The sequence below is a fragment of the Notolepis coatsorum genome (assembly GCF_963971535.1).
Source record: "Notolepis coatsorum genome assembly, chromosome: 1".
NCBI lineage: Eukaryota > Metazoa > Chordata > Actinopteri > Aulopiformes > Paralepididae > Notolepis > Notolepis coatsorum.
The window spans coordinates 117,128,608-117,141,145 of record NC_140165.1 but is presented as its reverse complement, the minus strand read 5'-3'; positions in this window follow the sequence as shown (position 1 = coordinate 117,141,145).

The following is a 12,538-nucleotide window of genomic DNA, read 5'->3' as shown; positions in this document are numbered from 1 at the left end:
GGTCAACATAGCGAAGACAGATTGATTCCTGTTCGGTCCCAGTGATGTCCTGTGTTCCATCAATAATGATGGAGTATTGCAACTGTGGTTGTGATCTGATTTCAGTGGCTATATCTCTAATGATGGATTTTGCCATTATGTTCAACATTTCATTTTGGATTTGGGGGCTTGTGTAATCGACACGTGAATTAAGCCACTCAAACAACTTGGAGTCATCAGCTGATCTCATCCTGAGTAACTGAGACAGATTTCCTTGATCTGATTCATGGCCTCTGAGAGCCAGACCTTGTCTGCCCAGGAATTGCACACTGCTCATGATCTTCTTCAAGCATGACATGGCTTTTTGCTGTGATGCTGCCAAAGCACTAGAAAGCTGAGCATTAATAGGATTTGGTTTCTGATAATGTTGCATAACTGCAAGCTTATGAGACTTGCTGTTTGTATGATCAGTAAATCTCTCCACAGCCTTTTTCCAGTTTCTGAATCCAGCAGAAACAAATGCTGGATCAGTGTATTTCGCCAGGGTAGACTTCTCACGTTGAAATGCTTTTGCACAATAAAAGCACAGGACTCCACTGTGTGTATGACTGTAGTGAATCCAAGAAAATGCTTTAAACCATTTCTCTTGGAAACGTAGCGTTTTGTTTGCCAGTGTTTGACCTGGTATTTCTCTTGGATTGGGCTGATATGGCTTATTTGCATCCACCTGCAGAATAAACAAACCCAAAAAGAGAGAAACCATTAGAACACGGGTATAGGTTTACTAACTTTATTTATTTGAACCATGGGGACAGCGTACATTAATAAAACATTAATGCACCAGTGTTCCATTCCCATTATTGATTGATTGATTGGAAATTGTATTAACAGATTGCAGAATGGGTACAATACAGTACGGCTCAATACACACAATTGTTAAGGGGATGCAGACCAGAGAAAGAATTTAGTCTTGTTTACATCAGGGTCCCCCATTTTCAATTCATCATTATTTTGTCAGGATGATTACAATGAGTTTGTATCTTGTTTGCAAATGACTATGTCTTGCTGATGGACTCTGTAAACAGGCTATTGGGAATGGAATGCAACCCATCACATTCACAGGTTTGGTGTGAGTGCTCGGCCTGAGTACCGGTAATCAGACCATGACATCGTTCACACACCAAACCTGAGGGGAGGGGGCAGGGAGCTCTGTGTCTATCCAGCATCTATCCAACCATCCACTACACAGTCAAATATGTATTTTGTTAAGACATTATTGTTACTTACATAATTTCTGTCATTCAGTGGTGGGGATAGTGCACGCTGCAGCTGTGCATCTACGTTTACAGGCACTGTCTGTGTGCTTTCAGAAGCCGTATTTGCATCCTCCTGCAGAATAAACAAACCCAAAAAGAGAGAAACCATTAGAACACGGGTATAGGTTTACTAACTTTATTTATTTGAACCATGGGGACAGCGTACATTAATAAAACATTAATGCACCAGTGTTTCATTCCCATTATTGATTGATTGATTGGAAATTGTATTAACAGATTGCAGAATGGGTACAATACAGTACGGCTCAATACACACAATTGTTAAGGGGATGCAGACCAGAGAAAGAATTTAGTCTTGTTTACATCAGGGTCCCCCATTTTCAATTCATCATTATTTTGTCAGGATGATTACAATGGGGTTGTATCCTACCCCCCCCCCCCCCCCCCCCCCCCCCCACACCTCCAATGTACAGCCCCACCCCACCTACCCAACCTCCTCCAATGCACAGTTTCTATGTCAAATGTATACTCTTTTTCTGGATTTTTTTAGTATCACAAACAGTACTGTATTTGAAAATCTGGTATGTCATAAATGTATAGATGTAGCAGTACTGTCTATCTGTATGTCGTGTGTGTCATATGATGAATTGAAAATGGGGGACCCTGATGGAAACAAGACGAAAGTCTTTCTCAGGTCTGCATCCTCTTAACAATTTATGTATTGAGCTGTACTGTACTGTACCCATTCTGCAATCTGTTAATAAACTTTTCAATCAATCAATCAATCATGGACTTATGAACCACGATTATTTTCAAGAGAAACAAACAGGCAAATAGCTATAGCTATATAGTCAATCTGGACAAATACATTAGGCCTATATTAAAAAAAGAAAATCTGCTAAAATGCTGTTACTTGCCTTCCTGTTTCGTGGTGGTGTCGTCACTGCTGCTGGTTTAGCTCCGGGCGACAGCGTAGCAAAACTTAGTTTGCTTTGAAGAAGTAGCTTTCTCCTCTTGGGCGACGGTGCCATCTCGTTGTTGCTGCACGCAGGTAGGAGTCGGACATAGCACTGAATGTCTTATCTTATCTCTCTTTATACCGTATGTGATGACGTATTTTAACACACACCTCGGCTGAGGGGACGACCCACGGTGTCCCCCAGGGCTCTGTGCTGGGTCCCCTACTATTCACCATCTACATGCTCCCCCTCGGTCAGATTATACGTCACCACGGACTCAACTTCCACTGTTATGCTGATGATACTCAGCTCTACATCAGCACCTCACCATCCTCCCAGCTCCCCCCACAGTCTGTAGTCAACTGCCTCCACGCTATAAAAACCTGGATGGCAACCAAATTACTCAAACTCAACAGCAAAAAGACAGAGCTCATGGTTGTGGCCCCCAAGGCACTGCTCGGGAAGGTTGGAGATCTCCTCCTCCACGTTGACGGCTCTTCCATCTCCCCGTCTCTCGAAGTCCGTAACCTGGGCGTCACCCTTGACTCCACACTTTCATTTCACTCCCACATCAAATCTGTCACCAAGTCTGCCTTCTACCACCTCAGGAACATCTCCCGTCTCCGACCCTCACTCTCAGACTCTGTGGCGGAGACCCTGATCCACTCATTTGTCACCTCCCGGTTGGACTATTGTAATGGAGTCCTGTTCGGGGTACCCAGCAAAGCCCTGGACAGGCTCCAGTATGTCCAGAACTCAGCTGCCAGGGTTCTCACTCACACCAAGCCCTGGCAGCACATCACCCCCACCCTCATCCATCTCCACTGGCTTCCAGTCAGGTTCCGCATCACCTTCAAACTCCTGCTCCTCACCTACAAATCCCTCCATGCCCTCGCCCCCCGGTACCTGTCTGATCTCCTCCACCAGTACACTCCATCCCGGAACCTACGATCCTCTGATCTAGGTCTCCTCTCCATCCCTCGCACCAGGTTACGGACTTTTGGGGACAGAGCCTTCAGCGTGGCGTCCCCTACCCTCTGGAACTCTCTCCCCCCCGAAATCCGCAACGCCCCAACCCTGGACACCTTCAAATCCGCTCTAAAAACACACCTCTTCACCAAGGCTTTCCCCATCAGTTAGTTTTAGATTAAATTAGGTCCATTATCCCCTACTTTCCCTCATCCCCTTTCCCCCTCCCCCCCTACTTTCCTTGCCCTATTTTTTGTCCTGATTGTAAAGCGACCTTGGGTTCTATGAAAGGCGCTATATAAATTTGATTTATTATTATTATTATTATTATTTAGCGAGTGGGTACTTGGCCCGTGCAAATGCGACCCCCATCTACTACTCTTTGCATACAGGTAGTCAGACGGGGGGGGGACATTAACTGCATTCTGAAAAAATGGGGGGGACCCATTCCCAAGTCCCCCGTGCCAAATACGCCCTGACATACAGATGAAGCTTTTAGTATTCCTGGGCGCTTTGCCGCGACTCGCGCACGGTTATATCACGTCGTTTTAATTAATTAAAACCCAGGCTGCTGTTCTGTTTTATGCCGCCAGGAGGCGCAAAGTCGCCCGGCGCGGCGGTGGTCTATTGATTCCTCATTCAACACTGCCTTTGTGTCAATAACACGAGCCACTGTCAACGTTGGGACTGCGCGAGACAGAGAGACTTTATTGTGAATTTAAAATATGCTGGTAAAGTGGGGAGGGAGATTGTTCATTCAAGTAAGCTATAATATATTATGAAATTCGTATTATGAAACATGAAACACCTCGAACTTATCTCACTACGATTCAACCTATTGCGTGGCACAACAGAGAGACGTGGTAGTATCCGCGTCTGTGATTTGCCTAAACGTTATTATTTTGGTAACGTTTATTTCTGACTACAGTACAGTATGTATTACTATCTATTACTACCTACTATGGGCCAGCCGTGTATAGGTGTAACAGAGTTATAATAGTTCAATGGTTGTGATGGCGGAGTTACTGTACAGTAGCGATGCGTCAGGTTCCTTTGCATATCGTCTACTATCGTCTACTATCTACTACTACTTTGTATCACAAACAGTACTGTATTTGCAAAACTGATATGTCATAAATGTATAGATGTACAGTAGCAGTACTGTCTACCTGTATGTCATGTATGTCATTATGAATTGAAAATGGGGGACCCTGATGTAAACAAGACGAAAGTATTTTGCACTGTACAGTATGTCACAGGTGAGCTTGCTAGCCATTTGATTGTTAACGTGATATAAAAAAAATAATCAATACTTGATTGATTGATTGAAAAGTGTATTAACAGATTGCAGAATGGGTACATTACAGTACAGCTCAATACATACAATTGTTAAGGGGATGCAGACCAGAGAAAGACTTTCGTCTTGTTTACATCAGGGTCCCCCATTTTCAATTCATCATAACATATATGACATACATGACATACAGATAGACAGATCTGATCAGACAAATCTATACATTTATGACATATCAGATTTGCAAATACAGTACTGTTTGTGATACAAAAGTGTCCAGAAAAGGAGTGTATATACATTTGGTTGGGTAGGGGACACACACACATTTTACACTGTACATTGGAATACTGACAAAGCCTTACTTGGTCATTTACTGTACAACTAGGTTAGGACATTTGTAGGGTTTGTACATTACAAAATGCAATGGGCCTGGTCTACAAGATACACTACACGACCAAAGTACCCATGTACATGTCAAAATACTTCCCACTTTCAAAAACACTCTCAAAAAACACCTACGGGAGACTGCAATTCTAAACTGGCCCCTGTAAATGTCCTAACACAACCCCCCCCCCAATGTACAGTAAATGACCAAGTATAATAATAATAATAACTTCGTTTTATATAGCGCCTTTCAGAGGACCCAAGGTCGCTTTACATAGGGGGGGGAGGGGGGGGATGACAAATTAACAAACATAGTGGACAGACACAACATATACATATAAAGTGAGAAAGTTAGGGGTTGAAGGCCAAGTTGAAGAGGTGGGTTTTGAGCAGTTTTTTTAAATTAGTCCAGAGTTGGGGCGGTGCGGAGTTCTGCTGGGAGGGAGTCAATATTCCAATGTACAGTTTTGCTTGTTCAGTTGTACAGTGTCCCCCACCCACTCTTCCTACCCAACCTCCCCCCCCAACATCCTCCAATGTACAGTTTCTATGTCAAATGTATATACTCTCTTTTCTGGACTCTTTTCGTATCACAAACAGTACTGTATTTGCAAATCTGGTATGTCATAGATGTAGCAGTACTGTCTATCTGTATGTCATGTATGTCATATATGTTATGATGAATTGAAAATGGGGGACCCTGATGTAAACAAGACGAAAGTCTTTCTCTGGTCTGCATCCCCTTAACAATTGTATGTATTGAGCTGTACTGTACTGTACCCATTCTGCAATCTGTTAATAAAATGTTCAATCAATCAATCAATCTCCCCGTACTGTGGTTTCTTCTCAACCTTGGGGGGAATGGAAATGCCCCAACAATTAGCATTTCAATGGTGTGTTTGTGTGTGTGCGTGTGTTTGTGTGTGTGGGGGCCGCATTCCATGTCACACCTACAGTACATACACAGTATAGTCACTCTACTACCCCCACCCCACCCCACCCCCACTACTAAAGCACTTTGGATAAAAGCTCTATATAAATGCTGTACTCTGTCGTCTACTCTAAGCCATCCTAGGTTGTCAAAGTGGGCAGGGGTGAGGTGGGTTCTAGGGGTAAGGTCAAGTAGAAGTTTGACCAGTTTGTTTTGTGATGTTTGTAATCTTGTTTTTAGCGCTTTTGAGGTGCTTTGGTACCATGAGGTGCAAGCATAGTCGTAGTACCCTTGAATGAGTGCTCCTGCCAGAGTCTTCAGGGTATTCTTGTTTACCAGAGAGGAGATCCGGTACAAGAATCTAGTTCATTGGTTGACTTTTTGTATTACCTTGGATGCCATTTTGTCACAGGAAAGACGACAAGCACAACACCAGCCTCTGCCACAGCGAGTTATGTTATGTAAATGAGAGATTATATTGTTGTTAATGCTGCTATTTATGCAATTTTTATTGGTGTGTTTTGTTATTGTTATTAAACACAACGTTACATACAAAACTGTCTCTTCTGTTATTCAAGTGTTCTGATGGGAATGGTGTATTGTACCACACATAAAAATAGGGAAACAATGTCCAGGCACGCACTCCAGGTTTTTCCAAATTTATTGGCAGCCTGAAATCATATCATGACGTAAAAAAAATTATTCTGATTGGACAAGAGATAACAATTATTTGCATCTTTATTGTAACAAATGTATGAACAGTCAGCAATAGATGTCAAATGATTTACAGTAATATCAAGTAACAAGTGACTTATATCTCGACCATTAGCCAATGGAAATGCATCTTCAGAAATAAGATCAGATAAACAAGACTGACACAAAACTGATGAATGATGAAATGAGCACATAAAGTGCAGACATACAGTACTATAAAATCCTATCTACATGGGTGTTCCAGGTTAGTGTGTTATCGACAAAAATCCCAAGATATTTATATGAAGAGACCTGTGAGATGGACTGTGTGTGGATGACCACAGGCCTGTGGTCCCCAACACCTCTGGGGTCAAACACCATCTCCCACAAACCTCTGGATTTCCAAATAATAGTCAGCTAGGTCACTGTCATTCTTAATTAGAGCTAAAATGGCAGTGTCATCAAAAAATGTAAATACTATTGTAATAAAACGTTCAAAACGATGTTCAATTTGTGTATTGTTTTGTTACTATAAGATTGTACAGTACAGTAACAGCAGTTGTCAGTCAAGTCAAGAGTTCAGAATTGTATTAAAACACACACACAAATTACAAGATACAAGGTTACACGTTAACTGGCTTATTTACCACTTTGACCTCCATTATTTGCTATGACTAGTGGCAACACTTTTGCCAAGCCAGCTATGAGATTGTTACATACATCCACTGTTAGTTTATTGCGCCAGTAAAACCTTATGGCCGCTACTAAAGCATCTTTCGTGAAAGGTTTCGCCTCTCTGCGAATAAAGTCTTTCATCAGGTGCCACACAATTTCAATGGGGTTCAAATCGGGAGACTCAGCCGGGGTTTTGACCCAATTGATTCCCTCTGCTGCAATGCAAACTCTGGCAGCGCTGTGTTTCGGGTCGTTATCCTGGAAGAAACGATGGCTCTTCCCAAAAGTAGCTCGTATGTACGGACCGGCGGCTGCTTTGATGATCGATTCTTCAAAAAAGACACGGTCCATTATTCCATCGAAAATAACAAGCGGGCCTGGACCGAGCTTGGAAATCGCGCCCCAAACATGCACTTTTAATGGATGCTTAGGTGCCGGTTTACCTGGTTGGCTCTATCACCCTCTCTGTCCCAAACGCCCCAGAATGATGATAATGATGATGATGAAGATGATGCATGTTTTTCGCCGCAACCGCTTTCTCCTCAAACGTCACCCTCCTTCCGAACGCCTCTGCCAGTACCTGCAGTTCCAGTGGCAAAACCACAGAAAAAAGCACCGCGACAGCGTCCAGCCCTGCCCAACATAGAACTGGAAAGTATTTCAGCAGACGACGAGCAAAAGGCGTTCGATCATGCTCATGACGCACAAGGCAAACCACGGCCTGACGACTACGCAGGGCGAATGTTCATGCTGCTAGTGGACTTTGAAACCTACCAAAAGTGGGCTCACAAAGTCAATTGGAATGGCAAACGGGGGAAACATGCTTTACCTAAGAACCTCAGATTGATGTTGATTGCTAAAGTTAAAGAACGCTATAGTGTAGTCCCCTGGGAGAAAGTTTGTGATCGAGTGAATGAACGTTTGCGGAACCCACGATCAGAGGATCCAAGGAAAAGGCTACCATACAGTTTGAGTGAGTTTTGTATCTGAACCAGCATTCAGATACAAACCCTGATGTAAACAAGATGAAAGTCTTTCTCTGGTCTGCATCCCCTTAACAATTGTATGTATTGAGCTGTACTGTACCCATTCTGCAATCTGTTAATAAAGTTTTCAATCAATTAATTCAAAACCATGTATTATTTTGGCCATATAGTGGCGCTGTCAACATTCTAACCGTCATACTATATACTCTTCTTCTGGATTTTTTTAGTATCACAAACAGTACTGTATTTGAAAATCTGGTATGTCATAAATGTATAGATGTAGCAGTACTGTCTATCTGTATGTCATGTGTGTCATATGATGAATTGAAAATGGGGGACCCTGATGGAAACAAGACGAAAGTCTTTCTCAGGTCTGCATCCTCTTAACAATTGTATGTATTGAGCTGTACTGTACTGTACCCATTCTGCAATCTGTTAATAAACTTTTCAATCAATCAATCAATCAATGCAACACGCTATGTGTCGCTCTGTTTAGCTGGGGGTGTTTCCCCCCGGGAGATATAGGAGGACGGACCGCCGGCCGGGACCGGACGTTAGTTTGTCGTGAAGCGAGCGTATATATAATTAGCAGGTCTGTGTTGTGCGTTACGAGAGAGTATTAACCTGTAAAACCCATATTGAGCTGGAATTAAACCATCATATACGAATACAACCTCTTCTCATTCTTCCTGACATTACTGCATGCCTGATCGCTACGATACGTTCACTACCACCAATTGGACAAGTTGAAATGCATTTTTACTTAACTTTACAGCATTATTCAAACGTGATAGGAAGTTTCACATTCTTGTACAAAATAAATATACTGTCTCATAAATATACTCTTACAATATATAAATAAACGTTTCGACCTTACCGGTCTTCCTCAAGCATGAATGAATGAATGAAAACTTTATTTAACAGATTGCAGAATGGGTACAATACAGTACGGCTCAATACATACAATTGTTAAGGGGATGCAGACCTGAGAAAGACGTTTGTCTTGTTTCCATCAGGGTCCCCCATTTTCATTTCATATAGACATTTCTGACATACACAACATACATGACATTTATAGCATAGGGACATGTAGGTATTTAGTACTGATACATTTGTGACATAAGCGGTATTCAAATATACAGTACTGTTACCCCTAGCATGCCATTGACTGTCCCTGTGAACCTAAACATCTTCTCTTCTGCACTTCTTCACTCAGCTCCTGTGGGCAGGATGGGAAGGCAGAGGAAGAGGGTGGTGAAGGAGACCGCAAGGAGAAGAAGAAGAAGAAGAAGGTTGACATGGGCAAAGTGTTCATCAACATCTCCATCGGCCTGTGCATCTTCAGCCTCATCTGGTTCTTCTATGCCCTCTACATGCGCTCTGCCCTAGCTAAACAGGTGGTGACAATCCACCCCTCACCTCCTGTGCTTGATGCCAACAGCACCATGTCTGGGAAAATGTATGCCGCAATTCATACAGTATCTTACAAGAGATGCATTGATGTATGTGCAGGCTATTCTGCCTCCGTCTGATCAGTATGTAAAAATCACAAAGTTGGGGATATGGATGGGAATATATTTCACTGATTAAAAGAAAAACCAAAAAAAGAAGCAAAACTCATTATTTGTTCATGCCAACTGTTTTGGAGATGAGGGTGGAAGGGAAGAAAAACAAAAAATGGTAAAGAGCAAGAATAGTTTGGTTTTCCATTATTGTTGATTAATCATCAATTGTAATGCATAATCTTTACATCTCTTACTTAATTTCTCCATTCAATCCCCAAGTTCCTCCTTTCTGTAGTGTTCGCTGTCTTTCTCAACACCTTTTTTGTTTGTTCGTGGTCCAAGTGGATGTAAGCGTGAGGCTGAAGTTGCATTTTCTTTTTCTCAATTCCTGACTTGTGGTGGTACAGTGCCTTCAACACCCATGGGGGTAATTTGGCAGTATGTTTTTATCATACTGTCATACTGGGGAATAATATTAATATTATTATGTCCTATTGGGGACATAATTTAAAATTCTGAGCAATTCAATCGTTTTTTTATGGCTCTGCCATTAATTGAAAACTGTATTAACAGATTGCAGAATGGGTACAATACAGTACAGCTCAATACACACAATTGTTAAGGGGATGCAGACCAGAGAAAGACTTTTATCTTGTTTACATCAGGGTCCCCCATTTTCAATTCATCATAACATACAGTATATGACATACAGATAGACAGTACTGCTACATCTATACATTTAATGACATACCAGATTTGCAAATACAGTACTGTTTATGATACAAAGAGTCCAGAAAAGTATCAAACAATTTTATATCCTTTATTGACAACCATACTGGGTAATCTACATTGGAGGTGGTTGGGGGGGGGGGGGGGCACACTGTATAAACAAACAAAATTGTACATTGGACTATTGACAAAACCATACTACAGTAGGTAAATGACTGTACATTGGAGGGGGTTGGTTACATGCTGCTCTCCAGTGTTCTCCAGCTCCTCGCACCTCAGGATATGGACACATGGAACGTAAACACTATTATTAGTACAATTAGTACAACACATAAGTACACACACACACAGATTGCTATCTGAGAAAGTAACGTGAAATATGTGAGCCGGCTACACCATTTGCCATGTACTGTATAATCTGTAGGCAAAAACGTACTGCATATAAACGGCTGATGATTCATAACTTCCTATCACGTTTGAATAATGCTGTAAAGTTAAGTAAAAATGCATTTCAATAGTAATGTATAAGTATATTAAGAGCTTACCGATTGAGAGCTAAATCCACTGCCAACAGACGAGACGCGATATTTACTTCCTCTGCTTCTCTCTCAGTTTGCCGAGGGAGGGCGGAGCTCGTCCAGCACGGTGTCACCAGCTGTATGAGAGCGCCCCCGCTGGTCATTGTTAACATTAACCACACCAAAACGGCGTCAAACCGGCCGGCAAACAGCTGTTCCAGGACTTTTCCCGGCTGTATCTGTATGCGTGCCATTAGCGTTAGCCACACTTCTAAGAGGTTGGCAGTCGACTACAGCTCCTTTCGACCGATTAGTCGGCTATTCGACTAATAGGGGTCAGCCTTAATTACTACACAGGACAGAATGTTGCTTACTGTTTACTCATCAGATATCTCTATACTCTGCGTCCCACAGAGCCCTCTTCACTCGCTGGAGCGACTCAGAGAAAGCAGTCTACACTATCCCTGGGGTGTCCCCGGGTATGATGCAGCTCATCATAGAGTACTCCTACACACACTTTGTGCTGGTGACAGCAGAGAACGTGGAAGAGCTTCTGGTGGCTGCAGACCAGCTTCGCGTCACTGGCATAGTAGGAGCGTGCTCTGACTTCCTAGAAGGCCAGCTGTCTCTGGAAAACTGTGTCGGCATCTGGAGGTTCACGGACATCTACTGCTGCCCTGACCTGAGGTGCAAGGCCCATCTCTGCATCGTTTGCCACTTTGAGGAGATGCTGCGCATCTCACAGGAGTTTGTGGAGCTGTCCCCGCAGCAACTGGTGGACATCATCGAGAGGGATGACCTGAACGTGAAGAGTGAGGAGACGGTGTTCGAGGCCGTCCTCCGTTGGATCGACCACTCCCGTGAGGAGCGTAAAACACACATCTCTTTGCTGCTGCCCAAGGTAACTAATTGTATTACGGATACGCAAACATGGTTGCTAGTGCCTGAGCCACATTTATTTTTTATTTTATTTTTATTATTTTACTTTTTCTTGTTTGTCTGTCTCTTGTCAAGGTCATTATGATTCATGTTACTGTTATTATTGTTGTTGTCATTGTTATTATTATTATTATTATTATTATTGTACTGTTATGTTCTGTTTTATGTATGAAAAGAAAAGAAAAGAAAAACATTTATAAAAAGATTTAAATAAATAATTGTATTACTGTGCATTACATTAAAACAACACTAGGTTCCCTAGTACAGTGGTTCTCAAACATTTGGGTCCAAACTGTTCCCTAGCAACAGAAACCGTCTACAACCGCTGTCTAAGTTGTACCCCCTGTCTGCTTGTCTCTTCCCAGGTTCGCATGGGCTTGATGAGGCCTGACTACTTCAGGAGCAACGTCCAGAACAACCCTGTGGTGAGGGACAGCCACGACTGCAGGCCCCTCATCCTCAGCGTCCTGAACCCCCCTGGCTCCAACAGGCTCCCAAACCCCCTGATGCGTCCACGCCGGCCCCAGGAGGTCCTATTGGCCATCGGAAGATACGGTGGCGGCATCCAGACCATGGAGGCTTACGATATCCGAGCCGGTGGATGGATGGACGTGAGCGTTGAGGCGGAGAGTCCCCGGGTCTGGCACGGCACCGCTTATCTCCACGGTCTGGTCTACTGCGTCGGCGGCCGGGACGGCGT